The sequence below is a fragment of the Chrysochloris asiatica genome, unplaced genomic scaffold (genome assembly GCF_000296735.1).
Source record: "Chrysochloris asiatica unplaced genomic scaffold, ChrAsi1.0 scaffold00249, whole genome shotgun sequence".
Lineage (NCBI taxonomy): Eukaryota > Metazoa > Chordata > Mammalia > Afrosoricida > Chrysochloridae > Chrysochloris > Chrysochloris asiatica.
Window position 1 is genome coordinate 966,482 of NW_006408767.1, and position 17,488 is coordinate 983,969.

Below are 17,488 nucleotides of genomic sequence, written 5' to 3' on the forward strand. Positions count from 1 at the left end.
GTGTTCTTCCCTTTTGGTTTTCTAACTCTAAATCTCTGCTAAGTCTAAATCTGTCGCTCTCTCTAGGCACCCAATTTCCTCCCTACCTATTGGCACTTCCTTGTAATTGTCCAGTCCGGCCCCATCTGTATCCCTTAACAGTCTTGCAATGTTCCTCCTTGACTCCAATCTTCCCATTTCTGATCCATTTTCCCTGGTATAGCCCAGGCACTTATCCTAAAACATAAGTCAGACAGCATGCAAATGCCCTCAGTGTAAAATCTCAAGGATTTTAAAACTTGAGCCTGCAGTGCTGCTCAAGTTAACAAACCACATCTGTCCTCAACCCCAGGTAATGCACCAACTTCCACATCCTTCAGTCCTCTAGCTGCCCCACCATCACACATACAACCCCAGTGCAGGACACATATAACTGCCCCCTGTATACACTCCAAGCCTTTCACCATAGCTCCCATTTCCAGATGTTATGTCCAGGGATGCTGTGTTCCTTCCAGGCTCAATTCTTGGCAGCCTTAGCCCAAACCAGATTATACCCACTGACTAGAACCCCTCTTCCATATAGTCAGTGCATGAGCACAAGCCCATCCACTTCAAACCACCACACATGGCACATAACATGGCAGGGCGCAAAACACACTTCAATTCCAGTATCTGTCTTGAGGTTAACCTTCTAGTGTGAGGTCTGGTGCTCTACAGGTGCTCAGCAGATATGTTTGTAATATGGTAACCACAATGGATGGAGCTTACCATCTTTTCTTTCATCAGGTCTTCTTATAATAAGTTACTTAAACTTCTTCTCAACTTGTCAAGCTAATGTTACGTTGCTAGGATTGCACTTCCCTTCTCAGTGACAACAATAACAACAAAATCTTGCCATTTTGTGCTACATCAGCAGGAAGTATCAATTAAAAGTTATAGGTATATCGCATGGGGAGGTGATAGTCTCTTCAACAGGTGGTGCTGGCAGAACTGGAAAATGACACTGGAGGGGGAGAGAAAGGAACAGCCAGAAACATCACCATAGAATGCTTGTAAGTCTGTCTTCCACCTATAACTGATTGGAATACATAAAATGGGGCTACAACGTGCCCAGTGAAGAAGGCTTCCTGCAGAGCCTCTGCATTACATAAGACTATAGGTGGAAGCCTGAACCACATCCATCCAGATCTTCAGAGATGGGAAATTTGAACTTGAAAGGACGAGCAGACCAGCCTGGAGCGGCTAGAGTCTTCTATACAGAAGATACTTCTTGAAAGAAAGACCGACAGGAAAAATACAAAACAATATAGGCAAGTTGCTTGCCCAGAAGACATCAAGGCAAGTGGTCAGGTCCCCTCAGGGCAAACCCCCTTCCAAGACTAAGATTCAATGGGAATACAGGCTCTGATTGGTGACCACGCTCATCACCGATAAGGGGAAGTGAGGGAAAAACAGCAATGAAGCCACAAGCCAAGCCCTACAATGTTCAGTAGACTCCTGTGAACCCGGGCGAAGACCTGGTTGGCCAGCAGTGTGGCAAGACCTGGGGACCCTTGGGCCCAGAGTCAGTGACATAACCACAGAAGACTAGAGTGGAGAGTGAAGCGTCCAGCTGATAAGAAGAGAGGGCATATGCACAAGAACACTCACACTTGCAGATAAGACCCACTTTACCTGGCTTCAATGAATGGATGATTAGAGCTCAACTAGAAGAAGAAACAAGAGACAAAAAAAGAGTAATCTGTTACAATTTGATGAACTTGACCTACACCTATGGATGCAATAGCTCAAAAGAGGGATAAACCTATATCCAAATCACAATAAAAAGTTTAAAAAAAAAAAAAGAATGGAAAGCCCAATGTATCTTAAATATTTTTCTCTGATATTCTAAAATACTAAAATGTATTGGAACTTATTCACTAATGCAAATAAAAATATATTAATAAATGTCATTTACTTTCTAAACTACTTTCCTGGTTAAAACACATTAACATAAATATACGTAAATCTATACAAGAAAGTACCAAAGTATTGTTAACAGGGTTCCAGTTCATACATGCATAGTTCTAGTTCAAACAAAACGTTAACATGTCTGTACAACCAGTGGATGGCAGCAAACAAGTTCTCTTAGCAATCCCTTAGTATCAGTGTCTTAGTCTCCTTGTTGTTGTTCAGTCATTTACGACTCATAGTGACTTTGTACTGGGTTTCCAAGGAGTTGCTGGGGGATTGAACCATTGACCTTGCAGCTAGCAATCCAGTGCCACCCCAGGACTGCTTAGCCTCATCACTGCTGTTGTTAAGAGCCATCAAATCGGTTCCAAGTCCTAGCAACCCTATATAGGGTTTCTGAGGAACAGCTGGTGAGTTTGAACAGCTGACTTTGCAGTTCAAACTAACCTTGCAATCCAGTGCATTATCCTGCAGTACCACACCAGGACTCCATTAGTCTCATTGTTGTTGTTATTTTGTTGTTAAGTGCCGTCGAAGTCGGTTCCAACCCACAGCAACCCTATATAAGGATTCCAAGGAGCAGCTGGTGAGCTTGAACTGCCAACCTTACAGTGCAAACTAACCTTGCAGCCCAGCGCACTAACCCAGAGTGCCACACCAGGACTCCATTAATCTCATCAGGATGCCTTAAAAACACAGCTCCATCAAAACAGTGGCTTCCAAGGAGATTGGACAATTAAATTCAAGGCAGAAAAGTCAGCTCAAAAGGTATGGAAACTGGGTTTGGGGACTCCAAAGAGGTTTTCTTAATTATCTCAAAGGACACAGGAAGATCACAAAGGCTAATTAGGAAGAAGTTTTAAGAAAATAGAAAGCTGTACTGGTGAGAAAAAAAGCCAATAAGAGTTGCACTGAGGAATTTTTTTCCGGCAAAAAAAAGCAACCGCCCAATCCGCAAAAGGAAAAAAGGGCTGTCTTTCACTGTGAATTTCACTGTGAAATGTCATAACCCTGGTCTTGCCCCTTTAGACTTCTTTCTGTTCCTCAAGCTCAAAGAACACTTAAAAGGAGCATGATTTGAGTCCCTAGAGGATGCCCAAACTGTTGTGTTAATGTGCTGTAAATTTAAGTGTACAGAATTCTTTGGGGAGGGGTTAGAAAGATGGAAACAGCACCTTCAGAAGTGTATACATCTAGATGAAGGATGTGACAAGAAACAATAGTTTCACATTTAATATTTTTGTTTTCTATGATTCGCAACTTTTTGACTTGCCATAGTGTGTGTGAACACATATATATATGTAAAAGGCTAAATAAAAAGATATACATATATTTATATAAGTATATATATATGACTCCAGGTGTGCCACTGAAGGATCAGCATTGGACTTTGAGCCATGAGCAGTTCAAATCCACCAGCTGAAATTAGTCCACCAGATTCCCTTGGATGTGGCTGTTCTGATGGGACCTTGCTCTCTGGATTGTAGTGGTAAACTTAAGGCCCAGCTACAATTCATTCCATAAAATCATCTTCATTAGCTTCTATCTTAATTAAACTGATGGAAATTATTTGAGCTTGTTGATATTCACACAATGTTTGTGGCATCCACAGAGCTGAAAGTCCGCTGAGGTCAATAAGTTAGCTTGAAGTTGAAAATGCCAAACCATATAAGATGCCAGCTTCAGTAGTTACTGCATGAAATATAATTCTATTGTCTTTTTCCATCAGTTTCTGGACTTCAGCCACAAGTTCTTCATTCATCGAACTTGACCGTCTTTCCTATTTTGGATCATCACTGAGATCTTCCTGACCTACCTTAGACTGCTTGATCCATCTTAAAACCATTGTTTTGTGTGGGACAGCGTTCTTGTAAACTTGTTGCTTCAGTGATTTGGGAAGACATCATTAAGTTTTGTTTAAAATTTTACATTAGCCATGACCTCAAAATTGTTTTATCTATGGCATAAAAACTAACCTTAAAAAAGGCACTCCAATGAGATTAAGGTAAGTGTATTTCTAAGAAACTGTCTTCAACCATCCACTGATCTCAGAAACATATTTAAATACATTTTGTTTGGAGTAACTTGTGCATATATGAGCTAGAATCTTAGCAGCAATACTTTTTGACTTACCTTCTTCTCTGTGTGTGTGTGTGTGTGTGTGTGTGTATGTGTGTGTGTGTGTATACAAGAGGGAACTTCAAAAAGGCTATGGAAAAATTCCATTATCTTTTAATTCCATTTGTCTATTAACTATCTGAAACCCCACATAGGAGGGACATTAAAAGTTTGTGGAAAGGAAGTTCCAACCCACCGCATAAAATGGATGAACCTTGAGGACATTATGTTGAATGAAATTATTCAGCCACAAAAGGAGAAATACTGCATAGGACCACTATTGTTAAAGACTAAGAAAAATAACCCATGCTAAAAGGGGAAAAAAAATATATTTGCTGGTGACTGAGAGGTGGGGAGTAGGCTAAGTAGAACACAGGGTAGAGAACAGACAGAGGATAGTTTGGGTGCTGGGGAGGGGGGCAATACACAAGAGTGGGGAGGATGGAAGAACAAGGTGGATGGGAAAACAATTAGGCAGGTTTGCACAGCCTAAGTGGGACAGAGGTAAATAATGATGTATGCACAATCGTGGAATAACAGGGCTCTGGGATACAGTGATTGAGACATGGTTTGAATGAGTAAAAGGGGGGAAATAATGTTAAGATGCTTGGCTGTCTTTTGAATGGTGGTTTCCCTTCCATACCATTGTAAAAGATACTTGAGGGGAGAGAAAGGAATAGCCAGAAATATCATCATAGAAAGCTTTTAAGTCTGTCTTCTGCCTATAACTGAGCATGTTGTAGCCCTATTTTAGGTATTGGAATAGGGCTACAATGTGCTCAGTGAAGGAGGCTTCCTGTGGAGCCTCTGCGTTGCGTAAGACCACAGATGGAATCCTGAACAGAGTCCAGAATCTTCTGAGGTGGGAAATTTCTACTTGAAAGGACAAGCAGACCAGCCTGGAGTGGCTAGAAGAACAGAAAATACTTCTTGAAAGAAATACCGACAGGAAAAATACAAAACAGTAATGGCAGTCCGACTGACTACTATAAGAACAAGCAAGTTGTTTGCCCAGGAGACATCAAGGCAAGTGGTCGGATCTCCTCAGACAATCCCCCTTCCAAGACTAAGACTCAAAAGGAATACACGAGCAGATGTGCACACTGACTGGTGACCGCGTTGGTCACTGATAAGGGGAAGTGAGGGAAAAACAGTAATAAAGCTGTGAGCTAAGTCCTACCATGTTCAATAGACTCCTATGACCCCGGGTGGAGCCTGCTTGGCCAGCAGTGTGGCAAGACCTGGGGACTCTTGGGCCCAGAGTCAGTGACATAGCCACAGAGGACCAGAGTGGAGAGTGAAGCATTCAGCTGATAAGAGAGGACATATACACAACACGCATACTGGCAGGTAATACCCACTTGACCTGGCTTCAATGACTGGATGATCAGAACTCAACTAGAAGAAGAAAGAAGAGAAAAAAGAGTAATCTGATATAATTTGATGACCTTGACCTACACCTATAGATGTAGTAGCTCAAAAGAGGGAACAAATCTCTACAATGAGGACTATTCCCACCTCCTCGATACATAGGGTAGACAGGGATGGGCAACGTGGACACTGACTACCAAAAATGGGGGGGGGGGTGGCTACAAAGGCAAGAACTGGCTTACAAGCTTTCAAGAGGGAGCCTAGATCCAGAGGACATGGAGGAAGGTAGAATCTCCACTGAGTAGTATCCAATCTGTCTGGGGCTGGGCTGATGAAAGGAGATAGGGATAAGACTCTTGTGGTACAATGGTGAATAACTGCTATCAGGACTGACTGTGAGGATTGGAAATGTGAAGGCAGACATTTTGTAGCAAAAGGAGGGGAGTGGCTTACTTTACAGTCTAGGAGCGGAGGTCCCTGGGACCATCAAGGGAGCAGAGCAGAGAGTAGGACCCTACCCAGAGATGCAGTGATGCCAGAGATGGAGGCAGAGACGATGATGTGGAGAGACGGAGCGGTTGGGGACTCTAGACCCAGAGAAGGAGAGGGGCTATGTGCTGACGACCGGGGGGAAGGCTTGCAGGGTATACCCTTTGGTTGTTTGATAATGCATGGAGGAGATTGTAATCATGGCAATAAACGATATAATGCTAATGTTCTCCCATGTAAACGATCACACAATCCACAATAAAACATTTTAAAAAATAAATGTAAAATAACTAAAAAGAAAAAAAAAAAAGGCTTGTGGAAAATCGAATTAAAAGATAATGAAATTTTTCCACAAAGTTTCTGAATGAAGTACATATATATTGGAGTCCTGGCACTCAGCTATAAGGTCGATTTGAACTACAAGGTTGGTGTTCAAATTATACAAGGTTACTATGAGTCTAATGGACTCAATGGCTCTTACAAACAACAGCAATCTTCTATATACACTATCCAAACGTACTATTCCTTAAACATTTTCCTTGCCTTCCTGCTTATTCATGTGTTCCTGCTACCTGTAATGCTGCCTCCATCCTCTCTCTGCATGCTAAGCCTTGGATTCAGCTCAAATGCCACCTCCAAGCACCCCCTGATCCCTTCTAATTAAATACAATCTGTCCTTTTCTCAATTACCATAATTCATGATTCTCTTTAATGACATTTGCTTGTAGTGGATCCCATTAGAGTTACTTTGGCGTTACTTAAGCATTTTTTCCCGCTTAATAAACACTTGAAAACAAGGACCATATCACATGCATACTTAAATCCCCTATTTTAAAAACATCAGTGTCTTGTACCTGGCAAGTACTAGGATATGAGATAGACTTGAGAATCAGAAAGACATCCACATATATTACAAAGAAACTCAAAATGGGGTTTGTCCTCAAGTAAAGCATACAAATTACCTGTTAATCCAGGAGTGAACTAGTTGTTAAGAGTGGTTCTTGATTTAGCTGCATTATTCGAATCATCTCAGTCCTCTGAAAATCCAGATTTCCAGGCCCTCCTCCAGACTGATTCCATTGATTTTCTGGAGGTGGGGCCCGGACACCTGGGTTCCTCTGGTTAATCCAGTGCATAGTAAAGGCTGAAGACTTGTTTAGTTCAATCAGCACCTAGTTTCTGAAAGTTATTGCGGTCTTTGGGGGAAGTCATAGACCTACTGAGTCATGCAAGGCCTCACACATTAGTGCTTCTAGCCAGGTCCTTCCTGTCACTATTTAGAGGCTGAACGGAAGTTATGTTAGCAGTCTACTTCACATCTACATGTCAGATTGCATTAGAATTAGGCATATCATAACTAATTTGGCCTTAATTTCTTTTTTGTTCCTTTTAGAAATAATAAATTTTCTTACATGACAAAGGCTCTCATTTGTCTACTCTCTCCATTTTCCCTTCTCACCTCTTAGCCTGAGTATGGTTCCATGACCAGGAAAGCTCTGTTATCTTCAACAGAGCCTAAAGTAAGCCTTCTTTGCTCCACTTTACTGCACTCCACTATCAGCTACCAAAACTACATGTCTGGGGAAATGAAAACACCCTGACCCGTGAGTCCAATTGTGCACCTCTATGAGAAGGCGTTTGTGGGACAAACAACTGAGCTTGGCCTTTGTCTTTAGTTTCTGGAAACGTCCTGGAATTTATCAAGCAATCAAGGCAAGCAACATTTAAACATGTACAAATGAATTAGAAGCTACCAACTCAGGAACATAGGACAGTAAGATGCATTCATGTGTATTACTGTATTTGTGCATACATACACACTGAAGTCCCAATGGCCAAGGGACCCTGGACCTTGGAGCTTTCTCTTTTGAGACTTGAAGTGGTAAGGATATGCATGCACAGGAGAAGACAGCACATCCTTGGGGACAATGGAGGACTTGGATTAGGACCTCTCCTAGTCCATGCCTGATGTGTTGCTTTGTTTGTATCCTTTCTGGTTATAATAAATGGGTGACTGCAAGTACAGGTGGTTCCCATGAGTCTTGCAAGTCATTCCAGTGAACTACAAAGTCCATGGAGGGCAATGAGAACCAGCAGAGGGGATGACGGTTGGGAGGAACTGGAAGGACAAAGTCCTAACTGGTGAAGAACCACCCCCAGATGTTTAGGGTCAGAGAGAGGTGTTACGAAGTGGCAGGTGTCTGGATAATGGAGAATTGGGAATGTGAGGATATAATTTACCTTTGCATTCTGGGAATCCACCTTATGCTAGTTGTTATTAAGGCACAGAAGATTGGACTCAAAAACTTACTGGTTGGGTCTGTGTAGTTATACTCTGAAAAACATGGCAACCCGAGCTTGTGGGGACATAAAAACAGCATGTCAGGAATCTGGTGAGGGACAGACCTTCCCAGCACCTACTTTCTAGAGGTAACGACATCTGTGCTGGGGACCCATCAGGGCTCAGCACCTATATTACTTCCCTTTATTAGCTGTGACATGTTCTTTGTCATGAACAATGTCCTCTACTTTTTTTTACTGGCCTTCTGAGCACAGGCTGCACCCACATTAGTTTCTTGGACCCAGCAGGTAGGAAGAAACACCAATAACAGAAAAGGGAATGAACAAGTAATAATATGACTGAAAAGGAACAATGTGCTATTTGAAGGCTCAGCTGCTTGGAGGAAGCTGTTTGTGTGTTCTGTAGAAGTAGCTATAATCTCTGTCTTCTAACCGTAAGAATGCTTTGGAATTATGAAAAAAATAAGAACCTACAATCCCATTTATCTGTGGATTTAGTTAACACAGAAGTTGCAGGATTCTCTTTTATGGTCAGCTCACTTTAAAAGTGAAAGTTAGGAAGGGAGGGGTGAAGAAGAAGAAGAATAGGGAATACACTAAGCAAGGGAGAACCCAAACATCAAAGCTTCACCATTGCCAAGACACTAGCTCCAAAAGAGCCCTCACTCAGAAGACTGAGCAGTGTGGGTGGGCCTGGGGAACAGGTTCAGCTGTCTCCAGGACCTGGGTGGGCAGAAACCCTGCCTGCACACTTTGTTCTGCTGTGGACTGTGGGCAGGAGACACAGGTCCCTGCAGTGAAAAAAGTCCACTGATAATACTGATTTTTTTGTTTTGTTTTAATTCCAGTGAACTGCTGATAAATTTTAATAGTAGACACATCTTTACATATGAGAGGGTCTTCAAAAACTTCATGGAAAATTTTCATTAACTTTTAATTCCATTTTCCATGAACTATTTGAAACCCCCCTCATACACTGTTTGAATAGAAATCAACAGGTAATTATCACAGTCACATATGGAAAACATTAAAATTAGGCTTTCAGAAATAACTGCTTATGTATCTATTAACAGGCTGGCTAGCTGTTTTTGTAAGTAAGGTTTCACAGGAGCACAGCCACTCCCAGCATTAGCATTGGCAGAAGAAAGAAAACGGAACCCAGAAGATAGAGCCTGCAAAGCCAAAAATACTTACCGTCAGGAAACCTTGGCCAACATCTGGCTTAAAATCAACAAGGGGAGGGAGAAAGTATTTTCAGACCTCAATGTTACATTAAACTCCAATTTACTCACCAATCCACTTTTTTTTGGGGGGAAGGCCCTATAATGGTGGCTGCAGTAGAGATGGGGACACCCATCAGGTGTTCCTTCACACACTCTCCCATCCCCCAGCCTCAAAGTAGTGGCCCATGGGATGAGAATTGGAGTATGCCCACTGCTTCCTTCTCTGTAGTGGGGACCAGAGAGGTCATTTGCTCCAGATACTGTAGCTATAAGACTGTAGCAGCATCCAAGACATCTCATATTTCAATGAGTACCATGAGCAAAGAAATAATCCTTTACTGTTAAGCCACAGAGATATCAGGGTTGATTTTTCAACACTATATTCCAGTCTACCTAAGAGACAGGAAAAGTCAGAAGGGGGTACAGTCTCATTTGTGCTGGTTTCTCCCCGCAGAGTATAGAGTTTTGCCGTCCAATAGAAGGGGAGGAGAACACGGTCATGCCTCCTACCTTTCAACCCTATTTGAGTTCTCCATTTCCAACACAACTAAAATAGAACAGCAGAAGATTCATACAAACTGCCCTAATATGGTTGCTTTGTTCAAGGTTTATGCAGTACAAATGTGATAACAAGTTAAAACCAGTTGCTATTGAGTTGACTCTACCTATGATGATCCCTGGTGTGGTGCTACTGGATAAGCACTGGGCTGCTAAACACAAGGTTGATGGTTCAAATCCACCAATCGCTCCTTGGAAACCTTTCACAGAGTCGCTATGAGTTGGAACCTACTCAACAGCACTTAACAACAACAATAGTATGGTAACAACATGTATGCAGAACAGAACTGTGTTTCACAGGGTTTACAATGGTGTGACCTTCAGAGAAAATCACCAGACCTATCTTCCAAGTCACTGCTGAGGGGTTCTAACTACCAACTTATTGGTTATAGGAGCTGAGAGCTTAACCATTTGTACCACCCAGGGACTCTAAACTAAACCTTTATAAAAACCACAGAGAAGAAATTACAATTTTAATAGAAAAGTGGAGAATCATCCTCCTTTTAAATTTTGCATAATTCTCATGATAATATGGTGCCCATGAACACTGGTGTGGCACTGTAGGATAAACACTAGATAAATAACTACAAGGTAGGCAGTTCAAATCCACCAGCTGCTGTATACAGAGCGGCTATGAGTTGGAACCAACTCAAAGTCACACAGCAACAACAGTGCTCATATTGACTAGGCAAAGGTATTCAACTGTGTGATCATTATAAATTATTAATAAAAATGGTAAGAAGTACAATTTCAGAATACTTAACTATGTTCATGTAAAACCTGTATACAGACCAAGAGGCATTCTTTCAAACAAAACCATGTTTTAAAATTAAGAAGGGTTGTATCCTTTCATCATGTTTATTCAATCTGTGATGAGCAAATAAACTGAGGAACTGAACTACATGAAGAAGAAAACAGCACTAGGACTGGATGAAGACTCATTAATAACAGGCAACATGTAGATTAAGGAAACCTGGTGGTGTGATGGGTTAAGCACTAGATGCTAATAGAAAAGTCAGTAGTTCAAATCCACCAGACATTCCACAGTGAAAGCTGAGGTACTCTGGTTCTATAAAGATATATAGACTCAGAAATATTTTGGAGTAGGTCTACTTTGTCCCATGGGGTCGCGATGAGATGGAATCAACACCATGACATTGGCTTGGTTTGGTTGTATGTAGATGACACAATCTTATGAGATGAGAGCAAAGAGGACTTGAAACACTTGATGATGAAGAGCAAAGACTACAACCATCAGTATGAATTACACCTCAACATAAAGAAAATAAAAGTCCTCACACCTGGACCTCACACATCATGATTAATGCAACAAAAAATGGAAGTTGTCCAAGATTTCATTTAACTTTGATCCACAATCAGTATCCAAGGAAGCAGTTCAGAAATCAAAATTAAAGTGTTAAAAAGCAAGATTTGTCACATTGACGAGTAAGCTGTACCTAACTCAAGCCATTCACAAAATTATATGCATGTGAGAGCTGGACAACCTAAGAAGAATTGATACCTTTGAATTATGGTGCTGGTAAATACTGATTATATCATTGCTGCTGCTGTTGTTAAGCACCAAGTCAGTTCTGACTCATACAGACACTGTACAGGGTTTCCATGGGCCAGCTGGTGGGCTTGAACTGCCAACCTTGTGATTAGCAGTCCAGGGATTATCCTACAGCACCACACCAGACTCCTGAGTATACCATGGACTATCAGAAAAATGAATAAATCTGTCTTGGGAAAAGTACAGCCAGAACGTTCCTTAGAAGTGAGGATGGGGAGAGTTTGTCTCCCATACTTTGGACATATTATCAGGAAGAAAAGGACATCATACTTGATAAAGTAGAAGGTCAGTGAAGAAGAGGAAGAGCTTGAATGAGATGGACTGACACAGAGGCTACAACACTGAGCTCAAAGAGCAATAACTGTGAGAACAGAACAGGACCAGCTGTACACCGTATCATTTATACACCGTATTATTAAGTCAGAACCAAACTGATGGCATCTAATAACCGTAACAATGGGGGAGAAGCACAGGTTTGAGATGTTATGGAAATGGGTGGCGCTTTATAGCTACATAAGCTTACCCAGTACTTACCTTGCTTACGAAACTTAAATTTCTGATCTGCAAAAACAGAGTGTTATTCCATAAAACCAGAACTGGATGGTGCTTTGGCTGCCATCACGGAAAGTTCTGATCTAAGATTCTGTAAAAGAGTCCCAATAAATTGGTAGGGGTGGCAGAATGAAGTAACAGAACAACAAAGTCTCAAAGAAATCTAGAACTTCTAGAGTAACTGATGCTGGATTAATGCCCATAACTATTGCCCTGAAATAATGGTTCTACCTTAAACCAAAACCCAAAAACCAAAAGTAATCCCAGAAGTCAGCTTTTGAACTAATTAGTGAAAGTATTTCTGCCTTGAACACTGTGCTGTCATATCAGAGTCCCAGAATTAAACACAGAATAGTAGTGCATTACGAGCTGGGCTGCTAACCCCAAAGTCAGCAGTTTGAATTTACCAGCTGCTTCATGGGAGAATGATGAGGCTTTCTGCTCCCATAAAGATTTTACAGCCTCGGGAACCCTATACAGGATGGCTATGAGTTGGAACCAACGCCTTGGCACAAAACCAACAACAACAACTTTGGACAAGGTATTTTTTCTTCCTTGAGTCTTAATCTGTTTCATCTGTGAAACAGAGCCTACCTCACAAAGTCAGTGTTAGAAAAGTGATTAATCTAGTACTTGATGTACATAAACACTCAAAAAATAGTTAAATGATTTTTTTTTTGAAAAGTCTGTGAATAATAACATGAATTATTCAAGTAAAATCTGTCTGGAAACAGAAGAAGCTCAAGGCTGTTTCTGTACAATAATAATGAGGCACCTGGAGAGCAACAAGCTACCAAAAACTAAAAAAAAAATTTTTTTTAATCAAACCTGAAGTTACCTATCACTTGAAAAATTATATTTAGTTAATTGTAGAAATTGGATTCATTGCACACATTTTTCAACATTCTTTTTATGTTTAAAATTTTTAATATCAAAATGCTGAGGAAAAAATCACCACACACACACACACAAAAGTCAAGAAGTTTTGCTACTAAGGTTCCAATTCACATATCTGTTATTGTTGTTGTTAAGTGCCATCGAGTTGATTCCAACCCACAGTGACCCTGTGTTGGGTTTCCAAGTAACAATCAGTGAGCTTGAACCACAGACCTCGTGGTTCAAATTACTTTGCAGTCCAGCACATTAGCCCACAACACCACACCAGGACTCTGTTATTGTTGTTGTTGTTATGTGCCATGGAGTTGGCTCCAACTCATAGTGACCCCATACAGGGTTTCCAAGGCTATAAATCTTTATGGGAGCAGAAAGCCTCATCTTTCCCCTGAGGAACAGCTGGTAGTTTCAAACTGCTGTCTCTGAGGTTAGCAGCCCGATTCATAACCACTAAGCTACCAGAGCTCCTTCTGTTATTGTTAGGAGTTGTCAAATCAGTTCTGATTTATAGCAACCCTATTCACAACAGTGAACAAGCTATACTGAGGCTATGTTGACAAACAATAGTAACACATTTTATATTTTCCATGGTTTGGGAGTGATAGTTTCATACAATTAGTTTAAACATTTTCTCTTGCTGTCTGAGTAGGACTTACAGAAAGCTGAAGTATCTGAAGGAAGAATATGCTCAACTTTTTCAAGTTGTAAGAACAGAAGAAAAAATACAAGCCTCAAATTGCAATATTGAAAGATTCTATGGGCAAATACTGAATGATGCAGGAAGCATCAAAAGAAGATGAAAGGCTCTTCTTGTCACAGGCTGAGTGCATTCGGCTTGTGAGTCTCAGGGACTCAAAAACTGAGTAGTTCTTCACGACCCAGTGGCTTTGCTGCCATCACCATGCCACAAAACGAATATACTGAGTTACACCATAAGCGTTGGATTAGCATGAAAAAAAGAGAAAAGGAAAGTCAAGAGGCTCATGAATATTCAAAGAATACCAAAAAGATGATTGGTCTGAAAGCTAAGCTAGACCATAAACAACACCATGCTGAAAAAAATACAAATGAAAAAGACTATCAAGATGCACGAAAAGAGAAAGTTCAAACATAAGCATGAGAAGACTCCACAAGGTGCAGTACCTGTGGATCTGCTGGACAGAGAGGGGCAGTCCCAAGTTAAAGTACTTTCCAATATGATTAAACAAAAAGGAAAAGATGACACAGGAAAGTGGGAAGTCCCTTTGCCCAAAGTCCATGCCTAGAGAGAAACAGAAGTATTAAAAGCTATTCGAACAACAGAAAGAAGAACACATGGAAAAGGATGTTTACTAAAGTCTGTTTTGTTCGAGATGGCTTTACACGAAAACCAACTAAATACGAAAGATTCATCAGACCAATGGACTTAACATTTCAAGAAGGCTCATGTAACACATCCTGAACTTAAAGCCGCCTTTTGCTTACCAATACTTACTTATCCCCATTTGGGTGTGATCACCAAAGGGACTGTCATCGAAGTGAATGTAAGCAAGTAGGGCCTAGTTACACAAGGAGGCAAGGTTATCTGGGAGAAATATCCTCATGTTACCAACAATCCTGAAAATTATGGATGCATAAATGCAGTCTTACTGGTTTGACAGCAGTTTCATATAAGAAATTTCTTACTGGTGAAGTCTACAAACCAAACAGGAAAATAACCAACACCATGTGTCCATGTGTTTCTAAATAATACCGAATAGCCTCACATGTCTGCAGTTATCAAGAGAACTATATATGATGTGGTTTGTTTTTTTTTAATTAGAGTTGTCCTGTTTTATGGAATAACAAAGAAGATGATATGATGAAAGGAATACAGAGTCATGTACCAAAAAGAATTGACAGATGTCCAACCATTTCAGGAGATAGCATATGATCAAGAACTGATGGTATTAAAGGAAGAAGCCCAAGCTGCACTGAAAGCACTAGCAAACAAAAACAAGGTTCCTGGAATTGACAGAATACCAACTGAAATGGTTCAACAAACCAATGCAGTGTTGGAGGCACTCATTCATCTATATCAATAAATTTAAAGGACCCATCAACTACCTGGCCCATCAACTAGAAAAAATCCTTATTTGTGCCCATTCCAAAGAAAGGTAACCCATCATCTGGTTTATACTAAGCAATATACTAAAAAATATCATTAATTTCATGCACAAGTAAAATTCTGTTAAAGATCATTTAAAACTGGTTGAAGTCAGAAACTGACAGGGAACTGCCAAAAAGTCAAGCCCCATCCAGAAAAGGATGTGAAATGAGGGATACTACTGTTGGCTGATGACAGAAACTACCTGAAAAATATTTACTTGTATTTTATTGACTATGCAAAGTCATTTGATTGTGTGGATCATAATAAATCATGGGTAACATGGTGAAGAATTAGAATCCCAGAGCATTAATTGTGTTCATGTGGAACCTGTACATCTATTTGAACAGAACAAGGGAATAATTCACAGCTTAAGATCAGGAAGGGTGTGTCAAGGTTGTATCATTTCACCATACTCGTTCAATCTGTGTGCTGAGCAAATAATCAGAGAAAATGGACTACGTGACGAAGAATGTAGCATGAGGAATGGAAGAGGGTTTGTTACTAACCTACAGTATGCAGATGACACAAACTTGCTTGCTGAAAAGGAAAAGGACTGGAAGAATTTACTGGTGAAGATCAAAGATTACAGCCTTCAGTATGGATTACAACTCAGTGCAAAGAAAACAAAAATCCTCATAATTAGACCAATTAACAGCAATATGATAAAAAGACAAAACAGAGAAGTTGTCAAAGCATTTATTTTACTTGGATCCACAATCAATGCTCATGGAAACAGCAGTCAAGAAATCAAATGACAAATTGAACTGGGCAAATTTACTGCAAAAGGCTTCCTTAAAGTGTTAGCAAACATAGATGTTACTAGTATTTCAATCACCACATATACATGAGAAATACGAACAATAAATAAGAAAGATCATACAAGAATTGATGCATTTGAATTATAGCAAATACTTACAGTACCATGGACTGCCAGAAAAACAAACAAATCTATGTTGGAAGAAGTACAGCCAGACTGTTTCTTAGAAGCAAGAACAGCAAAATTTCATCTCACATACTTTGGACATGTTATCAGGAATGATCAGTCCCTGAAAAAGGACATCATGCTTGGTAAAATAGAGGGTCAGCAAAAGAAAAAAAAAAAAAAAGGAAGACCTCCAACATAGAGCCTGCAACAACAATGGGGTCTGAGACACAGGAATGACGTGAGGATAATGGAGGTGTGAGCAGTGGTTCTTTTAATGTACACAGGACCATAATGAATTGGAACTGACGCAATGGCACTTAACATCAACACCACAGCCACTAGTATCTGACCATTTTACCATCATTATTGATATATCCCACAATTTTTAGTTAAGGACACTGAGAGATGAGTACTAAAATTTTAAGACACAGAATAGTTATCAGGGATTATATGCACAAGGAGACTCCATAAAGTCTGAATTAAAACATAATAGAGACTTCTGGTTTGGAAGTGGGATAAGCAGAGTCAGGTAGGACAGGCTCCATGGGAGAGGCATGGAAAAAACAGAGAAGGTGCTTTCACGGAGCAGCACCAGAGCTCTGGATCTAATATAAAGTGTAGGGTGTCAGTTTCCCACAACCACCAGTGGAAAAATCACTGTAGAAAGGAAAATACTGCGATTTCAGAATTGATTGGGATGCAGAACTCTCCCTGCAGCCACTCCACCCAGGCTGAGATCAGAGTTTGGGGCAACAGCCAGACTGATACAGTGATACGATGCTAAAAGCCACACAGCAGCATTAGAAAAAAGAAGTGTGGGAGATTCTACACATTTCTTTCCTCCTCTCCCCCGTTGCACCCTCTCTGCCCAGCTCAGGCACCTTCAGGTGGCTGGGAGTGCACCCCCAAATTGGTCCAGAGTTGAGTCCACAGTTTTCTGACGGCACAGAGAGGAGAAGGAGCCCCATTGGTTCCACGGACTGATCGTTTGGCAGCTGCTTATAACATCTGATCTGGGACCTAACCCTAAAGTTGACCTGGGTGGGACCCTTTATTCCTGCCTACCCAGCAAGAAAAAGCAGGTCTGGCCATACAGACAAATCCTGTAAACACTTTGTAAAACCCCAACATAAAAGGCAAGAGCCAACACCAACTACTACACACAATGACGTGGCTATCTTGAGAACTATGAAGTGCACATGGAGATACCTAACTGACCTTCAGAGATAAAAATAGTGGACAATTTGTCTCCCATTAATTTCTCAATATCTATTAGCACACCTTCATGGTGGGGACTAGAGGAGGGGTCTGAGCAAGAGGACACCCCCACCCACTGCTGGAAGTTTCTACTGTACACGCACACTGATCTGCACAGCAAAGTCTACTGGTCAGTTGGCTATGGTTTTTTTTTTTTTGTGGTTTTG

The 17,488-nt window shown here is 40.8% G+C and overlaps 1 protein-coding gene and 1 pseudogene across 1 annotated transcript in view; one reads left to right on the top strand and one right to left on the bottom strand.

Annotated features, from left to right (window-relative positions):
- The window catches only part of ACTR3B (ARP3 actin-related protein 3 homolog B (yeast)), a 237,677-nt gene that overhangs the window by 73,094 nt on the left and 147,095 nt on the right, over positions 1 to 17,488 (bottom strand). The window lies entirely within an intron of this gene.
- LOC102825820 lies at positions 13,913 to 14,648 on the top strand (annotated as a pseudogene).